Below are 23,239 nucleotides of genomic sequence, written 5' to 3'. Positions count from 1 at the left end.
TTGCTTGTATGATTTCCCTTGCCTAAAATCCTCCTCCTCTGTCTGGTTCTTCAGTTGCCCAAATCCCCAGTGCTTATATCAAGCGTTATCTTCTCGGTGAACTTTTCCTTTACAATCCAGTTCCTATAACAATTATTTTGGGTTACTCAATTTGAACTCAGATTTTATCTCCTATTGCTCAACAGTATACCTTCTTTTGATTATAAGCTTCCTGAGGGCAAAAAAAAAAAATCTGTATTTGTAAAGCACCTAGCATGTTGTCAAATTGATGTACTTTTAAATCGAAGTATCTAAGTGCAGAGCTTGACGATATTGAAAAACATATAAATCTGTGAAACCACCCAGCATACTAATGAAGATAGCATTTCCAGCATGGTATCTTGCAAAACGTCCTCAGGAGACATTAGGCTCGCTATAGGCAGGACCAGGAGAATTCATCTTAAATTTGAGGCCTGTCTAAAGGAGTTGCATCATCTCAGGTCAGATGGAATGAAAAGTCAAATACTGAAGTCAGGGGCAGCAGGGACAAAGGGATGGTATTTTGTAAGTCTGAGCAGGTTTGGGATTGTGCAATCTTGTGTGTTATGCAGGCAAGGTTCAGTGACCGGCAGGCAGGGGCACTGGGGCAGTGATGCCAGAGTCAGCTTGAACTCTCCAGCTGGGAGAACTTGCCCTCAAATCCTAGAAAGTTCAGGGTTGTAGTATGTGGCGTTCCTGACTTGGGTCTGAGGTGAGGAGATTTCTGGGAGATTCTTATTACAAACATTGCCCTCAGCACCTGCCCGGCTGCTGATAAAACTGACATCTTGGCTGACCTGTATTTTGCTGTGTTATGTTAGCAAAACATCGCACTCAAGTCCCCAAATGAAAATTGCATTTGACAAGAATACGTGAGAAGGCTGATGGATGGATCCCAGCAGAAGACGTCTCTACATTCTGCAAGATTGCTTCTACCTTACATTTCAACAGAGCTGTCCTTTGTCAAGTGTCAAAGGGCTCAGAGTGCGTACTGAAGGTGTCCACATGGCTGTCTATATAACATCCTGAACGTAATGAGTTCTAGGCAGAACACTTTTCCCTCTCCCCTATCTAGTCTTCCTCATTATAATAAATGCCACACAACAGTTCACACCAAAGTCCTAGGAGTCTTCCTTGATTCTTGCTTGTTTCTTCATACTCAACACCATGTCCACCAAAACCTGCCAGTTATACCTTCAGAATGTGTCCCGATTTTGTGTAGCACAAGATTAAGCAGGCAAGGTGTGGGGCCTGATTGCCTGGGTTTGAATCCTCGCGCTAACAGTGGCCTGCAGAGTAACCTGGACAAGTGCATCAGGTTCCCCATATGTAAAGTGAAGATAACAATAGCATCTATTTCATAAGGTTGTTTGTAGAAATCATGTTAACACATATAACGTACTTGAAATTAAGCCTGGATGTACTAGGCGCTCAATTAAAGTTGGTTAGTACTATCTTTCAATCTACCATCTTAATTCAACCTATCTTCTCTCACCTGGATTACTGAAACCATTAACCTCCATCCAGTTTCCCTGCTTTTGCCCTCTATCAATCTGTACAGCTACCAAAGTGAACTTTTAAAAACACAGATCAGATCAAGCCATTTACCTGTTCAAAATCCTCCAAGAGCTTCCTAGTCACAAAAGAAATCCCAAGTTCTTACCATGGCCAAAAAGGCCGAGGCTGGTCTGGCTTCTGCTGATAACTCGCCATCCACAGCTCCCTCTTTGCACTAGCTTTACTTAACTTTTCCCTTCCTACTGTTTCTCAGATATGCCAAGTCCTTTGCACTTGCTGTCCCCCTTTCCAGGCCCATTGCATTAAAGTGTCCTCACGTCAATTCAGCTCACCCATCTACACAGCACTGAGTTGGGGACTATAGGGAAAGAGAAGAGTAAAATGTGGTCTCTTCTCATGGACTGTACATTTAGTTTGGAGAGAAAACACCAATAGACACAGAGCACCAGCAAGCTTAATAGTGGTACCTAGTATGAAAAGCACAGTAGATACTTAAAAATTGTAACAGGTGTTATTTTTATAAATTTAAATGACAGTTAATGAAAGAAGTCAATTTTTATTGTATACAATGCCCAAAGGATCTAGTGTAGGGATCTAATCTATAGATAAGTGATCTATATGGATATGAATAAGTTGCTTATTTTAAAATTTAGCAGATGAAGAAGACGCCCCATTTCACAGACTATGATTATTGGAACAACATATAGTCTCTTCTTCATTTAAAAAATAAACCACATACTTGTGCTTCACCTAATTATCAGCATTTTTTCAAGTACATTGGTCTGCTTTCCAGTTAAGAACGAAGAGGGAAGAACAGGTTTTTAAACATGAGTCTTTAAAGGGCTCACAGGAAACTGCCTACTTAGTCACTCGTCAGAACAAGCCTCGCCCTTCCACATTTTGTTTACTCTTTCTGCGTTCTCTATTTATTGTTTTAAATTGATTTTCCATTACTTTAGTGAGCACCATGTTCCAAGCAAAGGTGGGAAATTCAGTTCATACACTCACTACCAGCTTAACAGTTTCACTATCAGGAGTTACTTAGTTCGAATAAGGGGTATGGCAGAATAGATAGGATTCAGTAGAACTGAGGCACTGACACGTGCATTGGGAGGGGACAGTCCTGAAAGGGTGCTGTTGCTCTTCCATAGCCCATCCCTGTAGTGAGGAGGCGGAGGGAAGAGCCAACAATACGCCCTGGGATCTTTTCAGTGCTTGATATGAAAGAAGGAGTCACACAGGACTTCTCTCTGAGGTATTAAAAACAAAACAAAACTGGCATGAGCAATATCATTACCTTAACTGATACTTGAAAAGTAGACTGTTTTTATCATTTCTTGAAACTAAGCTCTGATGTGTCTTAGCTACAACCTATGGGTTGTGTTTTAGCTCCAAGCTATGAGAAAACTCTAAGAGAAAATACCAGGAAGAATTAAGTGTTTAATTTTCTTTCTTTAGTGTCTTTGCTTGCAAATAAAGTTAGCATTCAGTCCTCTAGAAGAAGTGAGTACTACTCATAGCCCGCTTAGGTAAGCCAAATGACATACATGCTTATTTAGAAACCAAAGGTTCCTTTCACTTTTACTATTTTTCCACACGAAAGCTTCAAAGGATCCTAGAATGTTTCTCAAATAAACAGAAATTGGCCATGTAGGTACATGAGAAATAGTGTTCTCTGGTTAATGAACTTGAAGGGTTAACATTTTTTCCGTTCTTTAAAAGAGTATCAGATCCAAAATAAAATATACAGAAAGGATCTTCAAAAACATTGTCACCAGTATAAAAACTAGACAAAACATTTGACAAGACAAAGACAACTTGAGCTGTAACACATACAAAACTCCCAGCTGCCACAATATTCCCAGACGGCACAAGATAACAGGATTCCATTCCTGTGATGTGTGGGAGTTAATACGCATAAAAGAAAACAACAGCTTATGGTTAATAAAGGCACAGTATGAAAATTCACGCATCATATCATACCTGACAGGAAGATAATGTGGATCAGGTTTAATCCACTGAGAACTTACAATAAGGTATATGGTTCTAGGCTCTGCGGTACTAGGCTCTGTGGAACTGCGTCCTCTCCTAAGCTGAGAGTTAAACATGCAACATGACAAGCCAGAAACTGAGATATGGAAAAGAGTCAGCCGCCCCTCCTCCAAAACAATATAAAAAGTCCTAGGCTATGTGGCATAGAAGAAAAAGATTAATATATAAAGCATACACATTAATAAAGAAAAAATATTGACAGGAGATGGCCTGTTAGCTCAGTTGATTAGAGCGCAATGCTCGTAATACCATGGTTGCCGGTTGGATGCCTGCATGAGCCAGTGTGAGCTGCGCCCTCCACAACTAGAGTGAAACAACTACTTGACTTGGAGCTAATGGGTCCTGGAAAACCACCCTTAAGAAAAAAGATTGACAAACTTCACAAAAATTACAAGCAGATTAAGTGCATGTTATGTTGAAGGAAGTGATAACATTGGTTTCTCAGGTATGCCAAAGTGAAGAGACCTATCAGAGAAGATGCAATCACAGAGCAGAAAGCTTTGTTTCATTCCCTTGAAAAATATACATTGAGTGCCTCCTAGGCATATATCATGCTGCTGTATGTGACACACTTTAAAAAGTTAAAAGATGTGATTTTGTGAACTATTCTAGGGTTTGCATTTTTACATGCACGTGTACCCAAACCTCAGAACTATTTTAAAACTATTTTTAGTTTTAATCCTTTTAAATATATAAGAAAATTAAAATGGTAATGTGAAGTAATTGCTGAACTCATCTGGGCTAAAAGCAATTTATGGAAGAAAAAAGGTAGTGTTGTTTGTATGCACGTGTAAATGAGTATATGTTCAAGCTGCATGTGCATATGTGTTGAGGGGGGCGGTGTCCAGTTTAACTGAGCAGATTACCTCTCACCTCATAACTGCTACTCCTCACCTTCACTTTTTTTTAAAAAGATTTTATTGGGGAAGGGGAACAGGACTTTATTGGGGAACAGTGTGTATTTCCAGGCCTTTTTTCCAGGTCAAGTTGTTGTCCTTTCAGTCTTAGTTGTGGAGGGCGCAGCTCAGCTCCAGGTCCAGTTGCCGTTTTCTTGTTGCAGGGGGCACAGCCCACCATCCCTTGCAGGAGTCAAACTAGCAACCTTGTGGTTGAGAGGACGCATTACAACCAACTGAGCCATCTGGGAGCTCAGCTGCAGCTCAGCTCAAGGTGCCGTGTTCAATCTTAGTTGCATGGGGCGCAGCCCACCATCCCTTGTGGGAGTCGAGGAATCGAACTGGCAACCTTGTGGTTGAAAGGATGTGCTCCAACCAACTGAGCCATCCGGGAGCTCAGTGGAAGCTCAGCTCAAGGTGCTGTGTTCAATCTTAGTTGCAGGGGGCAGAGCCCACCATCCCTTGTGGGACTCGAGGGATTGAACCGGCAACCTTGTGGTTGAGAGCCCACTAGCCCATGTGGGAATCGAACCGGCAGCCTTCAGAGTTAGGAGCATGGAGCTCTAACCGCCTGAGCCACCGGGTCGGCCCCCTCACCTTCACTTTTTTAGATTATTTGGCCACATATTTTGGTGAACGGAGAGTCTTTTTTTACGTTCTTTTAAACGTAGGCTTGCTGGTGAACTTCACAGATCACTTGCTTTTTAAAATAATTTCAAAAGGACAATAGCTTTTGAAACTAGCAAAGTTTCAGTCTGAGGAATGATGAATAATTATATTTAAAAAGTTGAGTATCACCTTCACTGTTGATGTTTACAGTGCATATGGTACCATGTAATTAAACTCAAGGTTTTTATGTGAAACAAGTTGGTTCACCTATAAAATATGATTTAACTGAACTTTTTACATCTAGTTTTCCAAATCCTTATACTGAATGAAAGAAGCTAGACCAAAAAAAAAGTACATGCTGTATGATTACATTTATAGACAATCCAAAGTCATCTCTAGTGACAGAAAGTGGATCAGTTGTTGCCTGGGAGAAAGGGACACAAAGAAACTTTTTGGGTGCTAGAAATATTTGTTATCTTGATCACGTCGATGGTTTCACAGATGTATACATAGGTTTAAACGTATCAAAATTGCATACTTTAAATATACGCAGTTTATTTTATGCTAATTATACCTCAAGAAAGCTTTAAAAAAATCCAATGTTGGCTTGTCAAATTATTCCTGACAAATGAACTGTCGTAATATAACTACTATATGATACATGTATATGGGAATGATGGTGAAAAATAAAAATAAAACCACAAACATATGATTGGAGGAAGACAGGTCTTCTTTTGATGTTGTATCTAGAGGTCATGTGTCTAGTGACTTATCACTTTAAACTTTCCTAGCAATACTGAACAGTTTGTTTTCATCACCACAGAACAAATAACTTTCCAAGGCCTCATAGAACACTGTTTCCAATGGTCTCTCAAGAAGCTAATACTAGATAACATTTCATAGGACTGTAGCTGCATAAACCCTGGAACTGATTTGGTAGCTTTTATTGACAAGGTTGGAGAATGAAAAGCAATGATTCAAGGACAGGAAAGACAGTTTGGTACCTTCTCCCGATCATTAATACTGAAAAGAAGGAAAAAGTTTTTCCAAAGATAGGAGTTTGGTGTTGAGGGCACTCTTGCTATCTATCGTATACTACAGCCAAAGTAACAAACCTGCAAGTCTGATCATGTTTCTGCTTAAAATCATACAATGGCTTCAGACTCACCACTGCCTTTAGGAAAATTGCTTAGCAAGTTTTCCAGCTGCTTCAGGATTTGGCCCTGGTCCACCTTTCAGCCTCAGCCCACCTCTGTCTCCTACTCAATCTACAGCGTTCTGAATGCCTGCTCTACCTTAACTCATCAAAGCCTTGTCATGTTGCAGTGCAGTTTGGTTTCTCCAGGAAGCAGACGCCGGCACAGTTCAGTGTTCAGGATGTTTATTAGGGAGTGCTCTTGAGAGCAACACCCATGGAAGGGAGGGGGCGGAAGCAGGATTGGGAAGAGGGAGAAATCAAGCTGTGATGCAAGCCCGACAGCCTCAGCCCACCGTGCTGGGTTCTGGGAAACTGAAATGGCTCATCAGAGTTGGCCGGTATGTACGCGACCTCGGGTGAGGCATCTCTCTGTAGCTGAGGCAACACCAGACAGACGGCCGGCACTGCCAGCACCTGGGACAGTGAACCCTTCCTTAAAGGGAAATCTTTGTGGGGCATTTGTATGTCCATCTCACCTTGGCATTTAACTTGCGTGAAAGTCTCTTTTCCTCCACTTCACCGACGTCATTCCTGCCCCTCCCTCAGGTCTCAGTGGAATTCTCACATCTTCAGAGACAGCCTCCCACATTCGCTAACACGTTGGCTTCCCTAACAGGTCACACTCCCCACATTTCTTTAGTGCCATCTTGTCATAATCCTTATCATACCTCACTGTGATCAGTCATTCTTTCTGCTTTTCCTTACAGTGGCAATTCCACGAGCACAGAGGTAGCTTCAGTGGTATTCACCCCGGATCCTCGATTCCTACTTCGTTGTTGTCACAATGGTACTTAATTAACATTGACTAATAAACGAACAAATCCAAGGTTTAAAGAGAACTGCAAGGAACAACTGCTATTATGAACACGTCCATTTTGGCATTCTCCCATATGAAGACTCGTTGCTGCATGATGTTGAGGGAAAAACTTCATCGAGGCTCTATAATTAGACTGCAGAGTCCATCAGTCTCAGCTGAACCACATTCTAGCTGTGTGACATTGGATAATTAATTAATCTCCTTAAGCCTCAATTTCTTTATCTGTAATAATTATCTGTAATGATCTAGTACCTGTAATAATTATAGTAGCAATAATAGTATCTTCCCCATAATGCTACTAGGAGGATTTGGTGATATAATCTATGTACAGGGTTTGTCATAGCTCCTGGAATATAGTAAGACATCAATATAAGTTAGCTATGATTGTTATTAGGGTTTGGCTTTTAGCTGTAAGTTCTTAATATACCTTAAAAAAGAGAAACATATTAGGAAAATACTTTTTTATGTTTGCTATTGAAAATGTTTCAAATAGTAATCTTAGAAAAGTTAGAACTTTGTTGGATTTTCCTACATTGCATTACACTTTAGGATTGCTTTTTATGTGGGTTTATATATAGGAGATAGAGAAGAGCATTACCTTGTCATTACTTAGGGTCTCCTAAGGTTTTAAATAAGTCCTGTTCCTGTCTTCTCCACTCACACAACACTGACCTACTTGTAGTTTATAAGTAGTGGTGTGTGTGTGTGTGTGTGTGTGTGTGTGTGTGTGTGTGTGTGAGAGAGAGAGAGAGAGAGAGAGAGAGAGAGAGAGAGAGAGAGACAGAGAGAGAGAGAACCATGCTTTTGCCTATGTCTGAAATGCCTTTTCCTACCTTATGAGCTTTCTACTATACTAGTATGAATTGATTCATTGACTCAAAAAACACCTCTTGAACAAAGTCTTCCTTTATTTCTTCCATGCTACTCCTGTTTTTAACATTTTTACCATAAAACCATTTACATACCTGAGGTGTTGTTCTAATCTCCCTGCATTACATTTCCCCATAAGACTGTGAGCTTCTTGATATCAGGTTTTCTTTATCTTTTGTACCTGGCATTTTCAGACATTCAATAAATGTTGGCTGAATTGATTTGAATTAGAAGAAAAACACCAAATCTCTTCAGAAAGACACAAATAACAAAGGGACTTAGGTAATCTGTGATGTGCTCAAAAACAGAGTAGAATTTAATAAGCTAGAAGTCAAATATTCTCTTTTTAATTGAAACATAACACCTATAGAGAAAAGTGCCTAAAGCCTTAGTGTACTATACAATGAATTACCACAAAATGAATACGGGACCACTAATCAGGTCTAGAAATAGAAAGAACATTGCCAGAAGCCCCTTTTGTGTCCCTTCAAGTATCCACCTTTATAAAGTGTTTTCCTTTATCCAAGAAATCTTATTTGAGCCTTTGGAGCTTAAATTTTCTCTGGGAAAACAATATCTGTTCCACCCTGCTTTCTTTATGGGTTACCATGACAGTTGATTGTTAGTCATTTACCTCCATCCTTTCACTGGCATGTATTTTCAAAATTCTGTCACCTTCTTAAAGACATACATACATATAGCACCCCACTTCCATTCCTCTATAGCTCTCATTTTTGGGGGCTCCACTTCCTCCTTTGTCTCCTTTTACTGTGTGTCTTCTGTCTCCATATTCTTCCAATTGAAACACTTCACCCAGGACTGTGAATCATCAGACCTCTCTTCTAACTCCACCACTGTTAATTACATGCTTTTTAAAAAATCTTCAGCTGGAATTAGAGTTTTGATGAGTACTTCAAATAAGATCCAAATGTGAATTTTTTATTTAATTCAGACTGTTAAGATTAAGAGAACATAATATATGAAGATGGGTCAATAACATATAAAAAAGATGACAAATTTAGAGACAGATGACAGATTTACTTTTGAGGGTGCTAGGCAAAAGAACATGAAGAAACTGAAACTACTGTCAAACCCAAAAGGGTTAATACTAAAAGGTGTACTCAGGGTATATATGTCACAGTGATAACATTACTACAGAAAGTTTTAAAAAGTACAATTAACTGAAAATGCTATGTATTAGTCAGTCTACAAGGAAGTAAATTACTAATGAGAAGAACAGACAGCTCTGGAAATGTCTCATTTCTTTATGTGTCACTGAACTTTAGCTTTTTCTTTTTTCTTTTCTTAACGGTTCTTTCTATTTCTTGTCAACTTTATGTCATTTAAAGAATTGGTATGTTCTGAGATTTATGATTATAAGACCTTGCTTGCAGGACTTAAAGTGCTTCTCTGACATTTTTTTTCAGTGATACAATTATTTCTTGGAATTCTTTTCAGAATAATTTTTTTTAGTTTTCAATTACTGCTGACGTACAATATTAGTTTCAGGCATACGGCATAGTGATTGGACATTATACACTCTATGACGTGCTCACCCCAATAAATCTAGAACCTATCTGAAACTATACATAATTATTACAATATTATTGACTATATGAGTATTCCTTATACTGTACTTTACATGCCATGACTATTTTGTAACTACCAATTTGTACTTCTTAGTCCCTTCCCCCTTTTCACCCACTCTCCCAACGCCCTCTCATCTGACAACCATCAAAATGTTCTCTGTACACATGAGTCTAATTCTGTTTTGTTGATTTTATTTTTTAGATCCCACATATAAGTGAAATCATATGGTATTTGTCCTTCTGTCTGACTTATTTTGCTTAGCATAATATCCTCTAGGTCCATCCATATTGTTGCAGATGGCAAGATATCATTATTTTTATGGCTGAGTAATGTTCCATTGTATACATGTATCAATTTCTTCTTCATGCATTGAACTATTGATAGACATTAAGGTTGCTTCCATATCTTGGCCATTGTAAACAATGCTGCAATAAACATGTGGATGCACAAGTCCCTTCAAAGTAGTTTTTATTCAAAGGGTTTCTTTGGATAAATACCCAGAAGTGGGAGTACATGGTCCTTCTGTGTCTCTTGTTATAGCCTTTGTTTTGAAGTCTATTTTGTCTGGTATAATATTGTTACCCCAGCTTTTGTTTGTTTGTTTTTTCCATTTTCATGAAATATCTTTTCCCATCCTTTACTTTCAGTCTGTTTGTATCTTTCAATATGAAGTGAGTATCTTGTAGGCAGCATATGTAAGGGTCTTGTTTTCTTATCCATTCAGCCACTTTATGTCTTTCGTTTGGAGCATTTAATCCATTTACATTTCAAGTAATTGTTGATGGATATGTAGTTATTGCCATTGTATTATTCATATTTTTTATTGTTTCCTCTCCCCCCTCCTCTTAAAGAAGTCCCTTTAACATTTCTTATAATACTGGTTTGGTGTTGATGAACTCCTTTAGCTTTTTCTTGTCTGGGAACCTCTTTATCTGTTCTTTGATTCTAAATGATAGCTTTGCTGGGTAGAGTAATCTTGGTTGCAGGTCCAACTTTTCATCACTTCGAATATTTCCTGCCAATCCCTTCTGGCCTGAAAAGTTTCCGTTCAGAAATCAGCTGACAGTCTTATTGGAGCTTCTTTGTAGGTAACTAACTGCTTTTCCCTTGCTTCTTTTAAGATTCTCTTTGTCTTTAACTTTTGGCATTTTAATTATGATGTGTCTTGGTGTGGGCCTGCTTGAGTTCATCTTGAGTTCATCTCCGTGCTTTCTGGGCTTGTGTGTCTATTTCCTTCATCAGATTAGGGAAGTTTTCTGTCATTATTTCTTCAAATATGTTTTCAATTCCTTGCTCTCTCTCTCTTTTCCTTCTGGTACCTCTATGAGGCGAATGTTAGTATGCTTAATGTTTTCCCAGAGGCCTCTTAGACTGTCCTGATTATTTTTGGATTTTTTTGCTTTTTGGTGTTTTGATGTGGTTTGAAGCTGGCCACCAGGTGTATTGGTTCTGGGACCCCTTGGAAGGGGCTCTGGTGCAGGCCAAGGTCAGCCACTGCCTGTGCCCTACCTGGGGCTACTTGGTATGAGCTATAAAGTGTTCTACAGATGGTTGCCACTTGTGCTGAGCTTGAAGGTGCCTGGGAGAGGTTCAGCTGTGAATTGAGGTTGGCTGCTACTAGTGCTGGACTGTGGAGGGCTAAGCAAGGGATATGGGGCACACTGAAGCCAGGTGCTGCTTGTTTGGATTTGTGAAGCTTTGAGAGATTTTAGAAAAATCAGTAGAATGAGCCAAGACAAGCTGTTTGTACGGAAAAGCCACTGGAAGCGGCCTGGGGGGGGTCGGGTCTTAAGGAATCAATAGGGTGGGATGAACAGTGTCAGCTAGGTTGATGGAGACGCAGGTGTGGTGCCCACCTGTGTGTGAAGGCTGGATGGTAGGACGGGTCAACAAAAGAACAATGCCTTCTGCCACCATTTCTATCTGGGAGAAAGAGGCCCCTCCAGCCCTCACCCTGAAACCAGACAATTCACTTCCTTCCCATATGTCCTTGATGCATTTTGAGCCGCTTCCTCAGTGCTGAAGCTCAGAGTGGGTGAGTCTGTCAGTGAATAAGTCCATGACCAGGCCCTTTAAGAGGTGTGTCCGGGACTCTAGCCACCCTCCATCTCACAGCCACAGTCTCTGCTGATTTTCAAAGTGAGAAGTTATGGGGACTTGTCTTCCCAACACTGGAATCCTGGGTTGGGGGAGTCTGGTGAGGAGCTGGGGCCCTGCACTCTTCAGGGGAGAGCTCTTCAAATGAGATAACCCTCCTGATTTTTAACCATCACACGTGGATGTGGGACCAATCTGTTCTGCATCTCCGCTCCTTCTACCAGTTTCAACATGGCTTCGTCTGCATGTCCTTAGTTGTACGACTTCCATTCAGCTAGACTTCAGGTGATTCTCAGTGATGGTTGCTCTGTAGTTGTAATTTTGATGTGGTCGTGGGATGAGGTGAGCATAGCATTTAACTACTCTGCCATTGTGACTGGAATACTTCTTTTAAATCTTAATGAGATGCCTCTAATTGTATTCTGTAAAAATTATGCAAGTATATATGTTTGAGCTATTATGTATAAAGGATAAAAGACTGATATGGAAAATTCAATGCTGAAAATACACGCTGACTACAATTAATCAAAAGAAAATCTGGAATCTGATAGTGTTTACATAATTCAACAATAGTTCAGACAAGTGTCCACAATAAATTATTCCTCCCATTTGTAAAAGATGTGAAAGGTGATGCTGCTACAAAAACCAACCTAGAATATAAATCGTTATAGCTATTCATGTAAGTGTCTTTCTCTCAGATAGATTTTGAGAACCTCAAGGAAGAAGATGTGTCTTATCCATCCACAGTACCTAGGATGATGTCTAAAACACAGAAGGTGGTTCAAACCTCCTAAACTAAAAATCTCAATGTCAGTCTCAATTTCCCTCTTTTACTGGCTACTTCCAATAGCTACAACATCTTTACCTCAGAAGAGAAATGACTTTTAAATCTCACCTTTCTTCACCATTCCCAGTTCTATAGTAAAGTCTATGCCCTTCTGGTCTGGACTCCTCACTGTTTATCCATCTATTCTAGTCTATCTTCTTCACTGCCTTCAGAGAGATCTTTCTACATAGCGAGGGGAGAGGAACCTTTTCAAGTGTCAACTCTATGCCAAGTACCATGTCAAGCATTTAAAATACATTACTTCCTTTAATGCAACACCTTTATGCAGCAGAGTTGTATTACTGTGGTATTTCTACATGAGGAAATTAAGGACTATTAAACAATTTATTCTAGAAAATGTGCTGCTAAGTACTGGAGCTGGCATTTAAACTTACCTCTTCCTGACACTAAGCTGTCTTCTTGATGGTATCACTCTTTTGCTGGTCATGTTTTCTTCTTGCTTAAAAAAAAAATCACAACTGAAAAATGGTTTTACAACTGGCTCCCACTTACTTATAGAATAAAATATAAATTCTTTGTCTTGACATACAAAAAATAGAAACCCTCCTCAATGTAACTCCACCCACTTTTCAAGCCTCTTTTCCCATACACCTATGGTGTATTATGAGCTCCAGCAGGTCTAAACTTCTAATAGTTCCTCAGGCTTCCAGGCTGTTCCATGACTCTGTGCCTTTGCATGTGCCAGTTTCTGTCTGGTATGACCTCTCCCATCTTTGCCTAGTACATTTCTATTCAACCTTCAAGACTCAACTCATGTAAAAGTCAATTGTTCAGGGAAGATTTCCTTGACTTTTCCAGGTAGCTGGTTGCTCTGTCGTATTGATCATATGACTATAACAACACATTCCACATCACATTATAACCCACTCAAGAGAGACATTACTTGTGTTTCTGACAGTTACTGCGAAATCTTCAAAGCTATAGGCTGCGTATTTATTCAAATTAATATCTGTCTTAGTCCGTTCAGGCTGCTATAACAAAAATACTAGCGACTGGGTGGTTTAAACAACAGAAATTTATTTCTCATAGTTCTGGAGGCTGGGACATCCAAGATCAAGATGCTGTCTGGTTTGGTTGCTGGTGAGAGCCATCTTCCAGGTTTGCAGATGAACACCTTGCTATATAGCTTCACAGGGTGGAGAGATAGAGAGATCATCTCTCGTGTTTCTTGTTATAAGAGCACTAGTCCCATTCATGAGGGCTCCACCCTCATGACCCAAGTATCTTGCAAAGGCTCTACCTCCAAATACTTCACAATGGGATTAGGCTTCAATGTATGAATTTGGGGATGAGGGGAGTGGACATATACGTTTAGTCCAAAGCAGTATCTTTAACATAGTTTAAAATTTTTACTGAAGAAGAATGGAAGGATTAATTGCTGGCACTGGAAAAACAAAATGTTCCTGCCTTTTCTTTAACCCCCAGGAAGCAGCTCTGAAACAAGCTTGTTGGTGAAAGCTATCTCTGCTTACACAGTTTTCAAAATGTGGTTGCTTCAAAAGGCATTAGTGCAATCATTAATCATTAAGAAAATTAGCAAAGAATAAAAACTACTAAATAAAAATAAAAATACAGTAACGGCTAACATTTATTGCTCAGTTACTATGTACTAAGAACTGTTCTATTTGCTTGCAGGAGCAAACTCATTTAATCCTCACACCAATGCTATTGAGCAGTTATTACTATTGTGAGCCCTCTTTTGAGACTAAGGGAACTAAGGCACAGAATGTTTCCCTGTGAACACACAGAGCTAATAAGTGGCAAAACTAGGATCTGAACCCATGCATTCTGGTTCTAGAGCCCTTACAGTATATTAAGAAAAGCCATGAAAAAAACAGATGACAGATCTTTTCAGAAAGACTAAATTTCCCCATTTCTGTTCTAATTCTTAGGGGAAAGATTCAAATCAGAAAGACCCGTGTACAAATATCCAGTAGTGCTACTGAATACTAAGCTAGGCCATAGGAAAATCTATGTTGTATCTATAAAGTGTGGTTAAGGAAGGCAAGTAAGACTAAATTATAAGAAATTAAAATAATATAACATAAACACCAATTTATCATACTACATACTACAGGTCTAACGCTATAGTACAGGCCTAGGAATACAGAACTGTAAAACATGATTCTTGTCCCAAATAAAAAAACACTATTATTGCAGAAGACGTGACTTTCACAAAAATTATTAGCATAGATAACAGATAATAAAATCTTAAATTATGTGGTATAGACAAAAATGCAACTACACAACAGCAAATATGTTAAATAGTAAACATATTCATTTTTTAAAGTAATTTTGAAAATAAAGCTGGGAATTCTTTTTCTCAAATGCTTCCAGACTCCTCCCTCTAACAGAAATTTTTATAAAATAAAATTTCTACTATAACATTCCATAGAAATTCAGCTTAAGAGGCAAAAGAAACAAAACTGAAATAAACAGTTCTAGACTGAATTTTGATTAAAAAACAAAAAAACAACAAGCTTTGTTTCGTGGTTTGAATAAAATGGAATAGCCTTAGGAAAACTGCCTCAGGAAGTCAGAACACAATATAAATCAGTCAAACTTTCCATACCTTACAAGTCACAGGAAATCTTAAAATATCACTTCATTCTGCCTGTGTGGAGAAAAGGCAATTTCAGAGGCATTCAAAATATTTTATAAGGTAGAGATTATATGCTTTATCAAATTAAACTAACAGTTTGTATGTTAACCTTATTTGTAAATGTCATTTCAAAGAAGCAGAGTACATTTGTAAAAGATATAGAAAGTCTTACCAGAATTGAATAAAAGAAGAAAACTATAAGACAATAAAATTAAAACAAGATCTTTCCTGGTCATTCAGTATTAAAATATTTTCATGCTTGTTGAAATGATAATTAGCGATAGAGTCAGAACTACAGAGTCGGTAGTAGATTTGACAGAGTGCTGCTGAAAGCATAGGGGCCCGTGGATTTCGGGGCTGACGGACTGCGAAAAACAGAGATTCCCAAGTTGTGGCTGTTTGGGAATTATTTGTTTTAGTGCTGCAAGCTTATATAGCTGGTAGGAGCTTCCTGGAGATTCTTGAGAGAAAGAGACTTTCAAGAAAGTTCTCAGAACCAAGCACCTTGGCAATGCACACTGAGATGGTGGGCATGATTGTTCATCTCCCAACCCCTCCAATGGTTGTGGAAGCCTCTTCATATTTACTTCCCATAGAGTATCTTCTGATTTCCAACATGAACTGTCTTTAATGCAATGTGGAGGTTCTATGTATGCATTGTCCATAGTTTTAGGAGGGTGTTCAAAAATCACTATACATTGTAATACAGTTACATTACATTGTAATACAATTACAGTTGGCTAATAGGCTAACTGTAATACAATTACAGTTGGTTTTGGTTACAGTAGTCAAAACCAACGAAGTACATTAATGTGAGAGATTTTGAAACTAACCTGCCTTGTACTTATACAATATGTTCAAACAAGATGGATCGGGGCTGTAACATTTTAAAAGGATGTCAAAACAAAAGACAGTCTTAAAAACTTACCAAACAAATATATTAACACAGCAGGTCATACAAAACTAAATATTGGCTGCTTTCAGAGAAAGTAACTCATTTGCTGGAACCTTCTAAAGAAATAACCAAACTGATAGGCCTCAAGAACTTATGTTTCTCAGGTAATGTGTGTTAAATATTCTTGCATCATTCTATTAACCTTCTTGATCTGTATTGTAAAGTGCTTTCTAACAAGACTCTAACAATCCATACACCTACGAGCATTGTTTGAGAATGCTCATTTCACTGTATCCTTGCCTATATTGATTTCTTTTTTCATCTTTTAGCTAGTAAGATTTCAATAGCATTCTAAAGAAAGTTGTTTCCCTTGGCCTTTGAGTTATCTGGCATTCATAATATTAATCTTAGCTAGGTAATAAAAACAAATTTAAAAACCAGGAAACATGGTATTATTCTTGGTTGTGAGGCTGATTTTTCAATCTGGCCAAATATTTATGTTTTCAGTTAAAAAAAGAAAGAAAAACGGACTGTTAGCTCTGACTGTTTTTTTCCTCAAAGTGGTAACATTTAAAAAATAAGAACAGAGGAGAATAGATACATTTAAATATGTTAAATTGAAAGCTAATGTTCATTTGCTTATTCCTTGGTTCAACATTTGTTGAGACCCACCAGGCAGATAAAAGAATCGAGGGCTAAGTCCAGAGACCTCTCCACTTAGTGGGGTATACAGACTAGCAAGTAGGTGACAGTGAAGCTCCACCCATCTTTATCCAAAGCACGTGGACCACAACTTGAGCTTCAGAACCAACACTATTTGTGGATTTTTAGAAAGGTAAGACAATATATGTTACATTTAATATGTAACACCTCCTCAAAGAGCCTAGGACAGCCTCTGATAAACAAATACAGCAACATATCTGCAGTGAAACAACATAAATAGCTTCATGTCAGCTCAGGTCAGGATTTGTTGCCAAATCAGTTTTAGCACCAATCATAAAATAAACTTGATTTTCAGAGCTTTCTGGATTTTGGAATTGCAGATAAGAGACCGTGGCCTTGAAAAATGGTTGTACGTTCTAGCATAGAGGTTAGAACAGGGGCAGGAGGGTTGGTGGAGAGAAAACAGAAGTTGGCTCCTAGGTGCCAACAAAATAAAATTAAAGATTATTGTATTATTGGTCCAGGGCGCTGTGAGAAACATTGAGGAAGAGATTACTGCCAGATGATGAATTTTGAGAGACTGCTTTTGAATTTTCTTACTTTATTGTTGAATTACAAATTATCAGATACTTATTGTTGTGTTACAAAGTTAACAGCAACAATGTTCTTATCTGGTCTGTTCAATTCCCCAACTGATAGAATTAAAAATGTTGCAGACAACAGGTTAAATAGCAGTGTCTTTATTTAAACACTTAACTATTTCTTACTTGTCTGTGCAATCATTCAAAGTTTTTTTATACTTTCTTACACTGTTCAGTTGGTTTCTCTGGCCTCAGCCAGGCTCTATCCTACCCCCCTATATATAGTTGATTATCTTACTCACATGCCTGAAAACCTTTAAGAGTTCCCCATTGGGAAAAAAAAAAATATATCTCTGTCTTTCTCTGCACAAGCTGTATAGACCAGAAATGAGACTGCAACTTGCACACAAACTTGGGTAGCTTCACAAGTATAAGGAAGCTTTAGGAAGATTGCAAACCTGGTTGTACAACGCAGGCGGGGCAAACAGGGCAAACACCAAAGCTCAGGAGCGTTGTATGAGACAACACGAGCCACGCCAGTCAGGAGCAGATGCTGAAGATGACCCTTGGAGCTCAAGTGCATGGAAAGCAGATCTAGAACTAGAATCCTTTTAATATGAGCCTAGAATATCTTCACGTGTGAAATATTTGTATGTGAAGAGCCACTTCTAAATTTTATTTTCTTTAATAGTTTTAACAATCCTTTTTCCCAATCTTACTTGTATACATTCTTTGCACTATTTTTCAAGGTGAGGTTTATGCAACAAATGCAAATTAAGGACCTGATCAAGTTATACGTTAATCAATCAAAAGTATCCACTGAGGCATTCAAAAAGTGAGCAGCACACAAGAGAAATTTTGAGGTAGTCATAAGAAAACAAAATTGGGAAATTTGAACCAATATGGTTTTACTATATAGTCTTATCATTTTAGTAGATGTAAAATTAATATTTTTTAAATCCTAGAAACGTATAAAATAGTTCAGTAGATGTACCTCTAAAATATCTAAAAGCTTTAGGGCATTCTTTGTCTTCCATACTGCAATGTATTTACAAATACAAAGTACAAAATATCAGCTATTCATTTTTCCTAGCTGGGACAAAGTTAGGGCACTGAATAGTAAAACTGCAGAAATGGTCATTTCAATTACATTGTGACTATGCAAACCAGAGCAGTTGGCTAAATATGAAAAATGCAAAGTCTGTTTCATTTCTTGTTCCTGAACTCAAACTCTCATATGAGGGGAAGGATAGAAAGAAGGCACCTAATGTCCTTTAACTATTTCTTTCTAATACTCCCTAAAAAATGATGGACCTTAATTCTGTTAGGATCTCTTTATTACCTGCCGTCTCTAAATAAAATGTTCATCTAATTGAAAATTTATTTCAGTAACAATTTTTTTTAATCTGTTTGATATGGCACCTAATTTGTCTAAGGTAAGGTTGACATAACCTTTGACTGTGAGTATATGGGGGATAAAGAGGAATTAAATCGCTTCTTTGTGCAAACATGGGATTGCCTCCCTAAAATAACCTATATTTGAAGACTCTTGTAACCCTGTAAGATAGATTTTAAAGATTAGGAAAATAAGTCTCAGAGGTGGAACAACTACTCCACACAGGGGACCCAGTTCATAGGAGGCTCAGTCAAAAGCAGAATCCAGATTCTGGACTCTCTGCAGAGCACGCTTTCGTACCATATATTTTCTCGAATGCATTAATTCATTCCCACATGCATTCATTCAAACACCAGACAACATATTTCCATGTGGGTGTTAAGTATTAAAAATGTTTTAGTAATGATAATAATAACTTTTTATTGACTACCTCTTATAGGCCCTGTACTATGAACTTTATGCATTAAAAAGGAATTACTCCTTCCAGCAAATGTAGTTTACAAATGAGGAAGCTGATGATTAAAGGGGTAAAGTAACTTTCCCAAGGTCCTGTGTGTGGTAAGGGACAGAGTTGGAGGTCTGTTTGATGGCAAGCCTTCATCTTTAACTACTAGGCCCATTGCCTTTAAATATTATGTAGACACATTACGTAGCCAATTAAATATTAGGTAGCTATATAAGAGTCTTTCCTGAGGTTAGAAACTAGCTTGGAAGAAAGAATGAAGAAAAGTGAACTAGTTCCCCTCTCGTTATTGGTCCAGGTATTCTTTTTTTTTTTAATATATTTTTTTATCTTTCCATTACAGTTGACATACAATATTTGGTCAAGATATTCTTAATCGCTGGCAGGCAAAATGTGCAGAACTGAACAGCACCGCTCATCGTTTCAGCTGTCTGCCAACTCCTAGCAGGTCACTGTTCATGAAGCCTGTTTCAGTATTAAATGGCCTGAACTGATTTTAGCTAAATCGAAATTATGACCTCCATTAGAAAGAAATTCAGCCTATGAGCATGAATGAAAAAGGAGAATGAAGGCCTGTTGATAAATCCAGTGAGCCAAATGTAAGGAAAGAGAGTAGCTTCATTCTGGTTTGTTTTTTATCTGGTCTTCTATTTATTTACAGGAAAAGCAGTGGTATTTACCTCTCAGCAGCAGAGGGGTTAGGGTAAACTGGGAGGGACAAATTTCTTAATACCCACTAGGCCCACTCCCTTTCCACACCATCCATTTAATTTTGACTGCTGTTGTCATTTATTCTCAGACTCAGTTATTGAATGTTCTGGCTTGGGCCCAGTGGGATAAGACAAAGGTAACATCAGACAGAATTGGGATGGGAACTCCATATGACTAACAGGATAGACACCTGAGTATCATAATTGTCTCTGTTCTAAGAGCCCGAGACCTATCATTCTGTGAGAGCTTGGTCTGATACTTAAGGAAGAAAAATATTAAGGTATCAAATGGACATTCATTAAGGACTACTGAAGAAAATTACATTGGCTTTTCATAGTTTTTGTGTGTGGTATTATGGGGAAAAAAACCTGCAGTTAAAGTGACATCACATATAAAGACAAGAAAACTAGAAGAGCTAAAGTAATAGTTTTGCAATCTTACCAATTAGGTAATGGATGTGAAATTAATTTGGCAGCTTGAAAGAGTTTACAAACTGGAGCTAGTGTTATGAGGTAAACAAAATCAAGGGACATCATGGCTAGAGCGTAGAACCTACTGACCATCCTTTTACAGTTTTACGGAAATGAAGACAGAGTGAAAATATTTGCACATGTACCACACTTCTCTCTCTCTCTTTTTTTTTTTAAAGAGATATACAGGTACAAGGAAAGAAATTCAAACACTACAATAATATAAACTGTAGAGTATCCCGGATTCGTAGGCAATCAGTTTCTAGTTTCTTATATATCCTTTCATATATATTTTATGAATACATCTGTTCACATTTATTACCTATGTCTTTCGAATAAAAATAATTGGTTCTCACCTTATAGCTTTTCTTTACTCTTTCACATTTTGTGGATTTTGGTATAGCAATTACACCCCATTCTGAAAAATAAATCGCAATAAAAATATGTAAGCAATTAATAAATATTTAAACATTTAAGTTGCATCTTCATCCTTAAAAATTCACCTTTACAATTTACGTAGATAATATGCTTGGCATTGAAAAGATGAGCACTTCGCGTTCAGCATTTGCCTACCCAAAATCGTTAAAAGTTTACTGTTCAGTGTTCTTGCATTTAGAGGAAAATCAAAACATGGTAAGACATTGGTGCTGATGAATTTAACTCTGGGCCTTTGATAGAGCCTGCTTTCCTGAATCCACCTAACAGAAGTTGTGTGATGTGATTTGCCTTTGATTCCTAAGGTTTTCTTTTTTTTTTATGTACTCCCTAAATATTTTGTGACTCCAGGAAACAATTTGATACAAAACTGAAATACACCAGCTGGGGAAGGAGAAGAAAAATGAAATCCCCATATCCTTTGAATATGAAGCTTCAATTTCAGGCACAGAAATACATTGCATCATGTGTACCACTTCATTTTTTCACTGGATGCCAATCACGTGTTTCCCTGACTTACCTGAATGCTCCGGCATACACACATCTGGCCAGGAGTTTCGTCAGAACTTTTTGCCAGCTATTGAACATGTGGATGACTCAGGACCTCCCCTCTGGCTAATGGGCAACAACCTTCAAAAATGTGTTGGCTTTTTAACAATAAACTAGTAGTTTCTGAGGTCTTTGAAAGGATGAAATGCAAATTGTTAGAGACTAGAAGAGAGGAAGAAGACTCCTTGAAAAATAAAGATTCGCCATATTGGTAAGTTATTGATTTTATAATTTAATGTGAGAAAGAGTAAAATGCAACCACTATGTTTAATTAAAATAACAGATTACATTGACACACAGCTGAGGTATTTCAGGAAAATGTGCACAGAGCTCTCTGACATAGGACTTCCTCTTACTCCAAAGTCCCCACTACTCCAACTCCCTAAAACAAGATGCCCATTGACCTCATTTGTTTCTGAAATGGCTATTTAACAAAAAACAAAAACAAACAGTTTCTCACTTAAAACTTTTTACTATATAGTTATATAAAAAAAATGCAACCATCAACATACATAAAATACGTACACACAGTGAAGTCCACGAAAAATAAAATTTCTAAAATAGTCATATATGTTGTTTGGGACTAGGCAGACAAAACAAGACACTAATTGAATTTCAACTTTTCACCTAACTGTTTTGGGTCATGGAAAGACATAGGCAAAGCTTTTCTGAACACTAAGCATTCATTCTTTATAGCTCCACTTAAGAATTCACCCAACACAGAGTGTGCTAGAAAGAAGTTCAAATTCACATTAGAAATAATGCTACTAGTGATACCATTTTAACTGGAGAAAGTGTTTCTGGGATTCTGTAAAACCATGTGGAGAAAAGGAAGAACTGAAAAATGGGATGAAATAGTTTGTCAGATACATAGGATATAGGATGAAAAAATGATCATGGATTCAAACAAATATAAAACAAGAATATGAAACTACTTACAATAAATGAAAGAGAAAAAAAGACATGGTCATACCTGAATTAAGATCTCTACTTCTTGACAATTATATAAATAAAATCTTACACTTAAATTTGCTAGAGAAATAAGTAACTGGTTGGCTTCTGTTTTGCTCTAAACCGAAGGCAGTGTACAGTGGTAGGGGAAAAGCTCGTAATTACCGTTTCCTTTCTTTTATAGAGTACAGTTCATTGCTTTTCACTTCTCAGGAGAAAAAAATTCCCAATTTTTAAGGGCTTTTTTCCTTTCCTCACCTCATCCCTAGACCCAGTTTAAGATTTAATCCTTATCCCTTCAAAGAGTACAGCACTTCAATTCATGACAAAGCACTAGATTGGTGCTGATGAGAACAGGACCAAAATTTAAAAAGAGATTAGTTATGCTGAGAAATGTCCACCGGAAGTACTTGCAAGGACACAGAACCAACCAGCCAGTGTATATTGTAATCTCCTACTGCTGTTTACAGGAAACTGTACAAAGCACAGTACTGGAACAGAAGAGAATAGGGTATATGTCATAGACTTTGAGGATGGAGGAAAAAAAATGTCTGTGTAAAATAAATTAAGGACACTCCAAACAATCACACAAACGAACAAAAAAGAAAGACATTCAAATACATACGCTTCATGCATACAAACTGAGCAAATAAAAATAACGCTTTAAAACCTAATTAAAAAATAATATTAAACCTTATGGCATATAAGTGCTCTATTTTTCTAAAAGAGAGAAAATAAGCTATGCTATGTCCATGATAGTACAGACAATTGTTTCAAAGATCTGGCACCAAACACTTAAAAAATAATTCTTAAAATAATTACATCAGCATATGGACTGTGGAAAACTTCTACCATAAAAAGGTCAGATGAACATTTCCTGTTTCACATTTCTAGTACACGTTGTCTTTTAGACAACAATAAGTGTGAAACAATCGTTTGGCACAAGTTCAATACGTCCTAAGCCATGGCCTGGCCCTTGAAAACTGGGATGAGTCAGCCTCAAAATGCAAA

General features: G+C 37.8%; 1 long non-coding RNA gene across 8 annotated transcripts in view; it reads right to left on the bottom strand.

Annotated features, from left to right (window-relative positions):
* Positions 1 to 23,239, bottom strand: part of LOC109459344 (uncharacterized) — a 144,382-nt gene that overhangs the window by 5,685 nt on the left and 115,458 nt on the right. For 7 of the 8 annotated variants that reach the window (XR_012491650.1, XR_012491647.1, XR_012491648.1 and 4 more), the window contains 3 exons: positions 20,650 to 20,711; positions 15,085 to 15,126; positions 12,887 to 12,951 (listed from right to left, as the gene is read on the bottom strand). This is a non-coding gene — a long non-coding RNA (uncharacterized LOC109459344). Of the gene's footprint in view, positions 1 to 3,519; positions 3,630 to 12,886; positions 12,952 to 15,084; positions 15,127 to 20,649; positions 20,712 to 23,239 lie in introns of all 8 variants that reach the window. The other variant, XR_012491646.1, reaches the window with a different exon arrangement.

This window comes from Rhinolophus sinicus, linkage group LG14 (genome assembly GCF_036562045.2).
Source record: "Rhinolophus sinicus isolate RSC01 linkage group LG14, ASM3656204v1, whole genome shotgun sequence".
NCBI lineage: Eukaryota > Metazoa > Chordata > Mammalia > Chiroptera > Rhinolophidae > Rhinolophus > Rhinolophus sinicus.
Note: the sequence above shows the minus strand (reverse complement) of the source record. Positions and strands in the feature narration are given on the sequence as shown.